Source organism: Rhyacophila brunnea, unplaced genomic scaffold (assembly GCF_057557595.1).
Source record: "Rhyacophila brunnea isolate RB1 unplaced genomic scaffold, BYU_Rbru_1.0 scaffold_9, whole genome shotgun sequence".
Lineage (NCBI taxonomy): Eukaryota > Metazoa > Arthropoda > Insecta > Trichoptera > Rhyacophilidae > Rhyacophila > Rhyacophila brunnea.
The window spans coordinates 36,373,997-36,378,914 of record NW_028233361.1 but is presented as its reverse complement, the minus strand read 5'-3'; positions in this window follow the sequence as shown (position 1 = coordinate 36,378,914).

Here is a 4,918-nt window from a genome sequence, read left to right as displayed (position 1 = left end):
AGGAGCGCTGTTTTATTTTACTGACTTAATTTTATCTCAACTCGTGCTTTATCAACTCGGTAAGTTATCATAAAATAAAATGTAAACAATTTTGCGCAAATGACAATGCAGTCTCTTATCTCACTGACATAACGATAATGTGAAACAAAGATTGTAAACAAAATTACATATTGAAAGTAAAAATTATATAAATATCTCGGGAAAATAAATTAGGTAGGCAGGTACCTACACAACTGTGAGTGATAAGTAGGATTACAGAAGCGAATCTACAAATAAATCGATGATTTTTATGATAACAATATTAAGTATAATTAAACAAAAATTTGAATGTAGTGTACATTCTAGAAGAAACTAATTCCCGCCAGAAACAAAATTTTTCTATTATGATATCATTACCGTCGTATTACAGCACCCACGGTGGCCTGGTTGGTACAGCGGTCGTCTCCGACGCCGTGCTTTACGTGTTCAATCACGCGGGATGGCATATAATGCATGTTGTTTTTTCAATGTGTGTTCAATCCAGTACCTACCAACAAGGATCGAATGGTTTGGGCGAATCGCTAACAACCATTCTTCGTAAAAATGGCCTATTAATATAACCACCACTCTGGGCAATTTACTTTTTATGCTGTTGCAGTTGTTCGTAGCTCCCGAGCCTTTATTTCAAGTAGGTAGGTAGTGCAATAAAAAGTATGTACTTACCTACCTACGGATCAAATTACTTCAAATTAAAACTAACGACATAGGTAAGTACCTATTTTTTATGTTCTTACTTACATACCTATATAATATTTTTTTACTTCTGAAGGATTATGATATTATCATAATTCTTCAGAAGTAAAAAAAATATTATATAGGTATGTACCTACATAAAAAATAATGATTCCCAAACTTCTTTGGTTCGATGACCCCTTAAAGGCTGACAGTTTCGACAACGGTGAATAATGACCAATATCTTCATCATATCTTCCTGGATTCTGTTACAAACAAACTTAGAATATACTCGTATATGTATTATGTAGGTATTTTATAGGTAGGTACCTACTATAAATTTAATGGAACTGTTAATTCTGTGTTCCGTTGTAATTTTGTATGAATTTGATTTTATAAAGCTATTTTAACCTTCTTTGTTGTAGGTATCGGGTCTTTAATGGTTGGTCCAGAAGTTAACAAAGACACCATTTTCCTCAGCTTGTCAGGATCTTGTTAAAATTGAATTTTAGTCAGCGTTTCTAGCATGAAAATGGTAAAGTTGCTCCATGCATTCATTTCGCAGCACGCCCTGCTGGACTTACCCATTTCCTCGGAATCTTCAATTATTTCTTCAATGACTATCAGGCAATATAATAAAGTAAACTTTTCAAAAAATACTTTTGTAAATAAATTGACATGTACCTACCGTATTTATGTAATTACAAAAAAGGCGGCAATTGGATACCGAAAACTTTTTTTGAAAGCTTTTTTAAAATTGTCGCGGAACTCCAGACACTTAACTAACCCACAGGACACTGCTTGGGAATCACTGAGAATTTATTCTTTATCACTCATGGTTGAGTATCATCTGGCAGAGCATTCATCTCTAACGCCGAGGGTTACGGATTCTAAACCCGCATCTGTCAAAAATACGCACGCTGTTTTTCCAATGCGCGTTTGTTTGACTTCAAGGAACCAATGAGATGGGAGAATGTCAGGCTAGACTTAAAAATATGTAACAATGTAGCTTCTATTCTGTGGATGACCATAATGCTTGCCTTATTGTCTGAAGTCGCTGTTATATATAATGTATCGACTCTCATTTTTTAGACGATATTCCTTTTCTTATTCGCAATAAGCCAAAAGTTTACTAGTAATAATTCTAACATCACTCCTGTGGGTCTATTCTATACTTATCGAACACTAAAGTGATAAATAGTATCAAACTTTGGGTAGTTTTGTATCAAAATATTAGCACTTATTGTAACAATTACACGAAGTTGGTTTTTATTGTTGCAATAAGTGCCATATTTTAACAGCAGCAAGATAGGTGCTGTTAAAATATAGCACTTATTGCAACAATAAAAACCAACTTCGTGTAATTGTTACAATAAGTGCTAATATTTTGATACAAACCTACCCTAAGTTTGATAATATTTATCACTTTATTACTTAGGCGGTAGATAAGTATAGAATAGACCCACTGATCGTTTTAGAAATAACGTAGATATAATATAATATATTAAATAAGGTATATAAAGAAATGATAAATTTGGAGGCGTTCATAGTTATTGAAAAGGAAAGTGTGATTAGCTGCACTGGAGGGGATTGTTAGTTCTTACTTTTAACATGTGGACAAGTACCTACTAGCGAATATGGCAATTTACTTTTTTTTATTATAATCCACTTAGATTCACTAGTGTAATAATTGTTGATAATAAATACAATTTCCGTGAACTAAATCATTTTTAATCCTTCCATTTAAACCTAATTATAATAATTATAAATAAAATGTCTACATTTTTTCGTAGTCGTATAATATAATATATATGTTGACCTGGCTTCAAGGATGGTTTTATGTGTTTGACTTATTAAAATTGGTGGCAGAATTAAATTAACTGCATACTTATGTATTTACATAATAATTAACAATATTAGTCATTTAAAGCGATGTGCGGATGGCGCCAACGACCGTAACCATCGTAGATTCTACAGATTATCATAGAATTACGCATAAATTTAAATGTAGAGTGTTTTAATTGCAATGCGTCATGCTGTGGTTTTCAATGACAAACAACCAGGAATGGCAGGATTGATGGACAATAGTTTTAATAATAACAATGCAGATTTGAATGCCGTCATTTTATTGTAAATTTAATAAAACAATCGATGTGATAAAAATCAGTAAGGTGCATTGGGGTAATTCCGACAGAAATTTCTATGAGATGACTAGAGGTTATATATTTCGGTTAATTATTCAAAGTGTTTTATATTTACTGCCATTATTGTTTTACCTCTGTGTACTTAAAGAAAAGATGTATGATATATATATATAGATTCTTGAATATATAGTTGGGTTCTTTAAATTGAGAATTTGAAATATTGAGTCATTTTTTTTTGGTATTGGGGAAATTACGAACTATCTTGGGGTAATTCCGAAATTATTCAAAAGTTGATTTTATTGCACTTTGACCGAAGGTTTACCTCTCTTTTTCGACCGTAATTACTCCTAACACAAAATATCATCAATGTTGTTAATAGTATCCATAATCCCTAACTTTTGATACTATTAGTTCGGAATTACCCCAAAAAAAGATAGTGGCTCTCAACATTTCAGTTAAGTACTTAGGATTATAGGGATTGTGGAACGTGATGGAGCAGAGCAGGTTTATTCCCGGTTGTCACTACCAGTTTTGCTCCCACCGGTGACAAATAATGAGAAAAAATAACCCAATATAACACAAGTACCTACCACCTTAAATCAAGAAAATAAAGACGAGGAAAATCAAAGAAAGTGATAATTTTAAAAATCAATTTTTATTTGAGTCTACATTCTTATTTGACTACCTTGATAGAACAATATTTTTTATAAAGATATATTTTGTTTACTTACTGCTTTTTGCATAGCAAAATAAACTTTCTTCATACCCATACAATTAAATTAGTCAACATTAAAAATATTAAATCAAAGTCGGAACTTGTATTTTTAATCATATTCATCTACTTTTATGGCATAAACTTATAATTTATTCCTGCTAGCAAACCTAAAACTAAAATGCGGGCTACACTGTTAAAAAAATATAACAGAATTGCTGAAGACATGGTCTGAAAGCCTCACGTATACATAATAATGATCTATTGGTTTGGTACGCAATCAGTCAAAATAAATTCTATCTTTATCATTACATAATTAATATTCTTTTTCATCAGCACTTTTTTTTGTATATCTATCTTCTTCACTATTAATGACTCTGGAACGTTGTCACTATCTTTTCTTTTGGTCGTAATAAAGGTTAGCTGCTGCTGTGGTCTCATAGTTTTTAAGAAGTTGATGGTGAAGTATGTTTCCTCATGTTTTATTATTTCTTCTATGAACCCAATATAGTACCTCCATTTTTTCTGATTGAATATCTGACAAGCATTGAATCATTTAATTTGTAATTTTCCTTCATGGCAGGGTCTTTTTCTTGAGTTTTGTATACTTTATCTTTATTTTTTAGTTTTAGTAGCAGTTGTTCATCTTTATCTTTTCTTTTGAGTCTTCTCTAGTTGTCATATTTTTTCCTTTTATAAAAACACCAACGTTGTCTTTGTCATCTCTTTCAATGTGTCTTTTCTCTTCGTTTTTTTTGTCTGTTTTATCCGCTTGATTTTCTTTACCTTTACTTTTTTTGCCAACACCTTTACTCTTAGTACAGAGAGAATTTGAATCGTTGTTGGTGAGTATCTTTTCGTCAGTTAAACTTTCACCATATTTCACATCTTTTGTTTTTTTGTGACCTTGATTCTTCCTTGTATATTTTAAAATCATCTTCAGAGTATTCATCCATCAATTCTTAAAAATCAAGATAATCTATGATAAAAGAATCGCTATATTCGCTCATGATGTCGGATATACTAGTTATGCTGTTAAGTGAAGGCTGGCGTTACCGCACTTACCCAAGATTATAATAGGACGTGCGATAGCTTCTTATTAGGACGACGCTAAATTTACTTACCTTAATATTAATTTAATTAAGTATATTATGTACATCTAAATTAGATATAATTTTAGTTTCTTTACAGATTGAGAATCACTGCCAATTACTATGAAAAAGTTAAGTAGGCTATTGCGGAATGAATATATATCGGAATAACCCCAAAGGGGTATTTCCGAAAAAAAATTAAAAACACAGCTAGGACGTTGTGTTCCTCTCACAAATTCGTAAAAAACGACAATCTATCG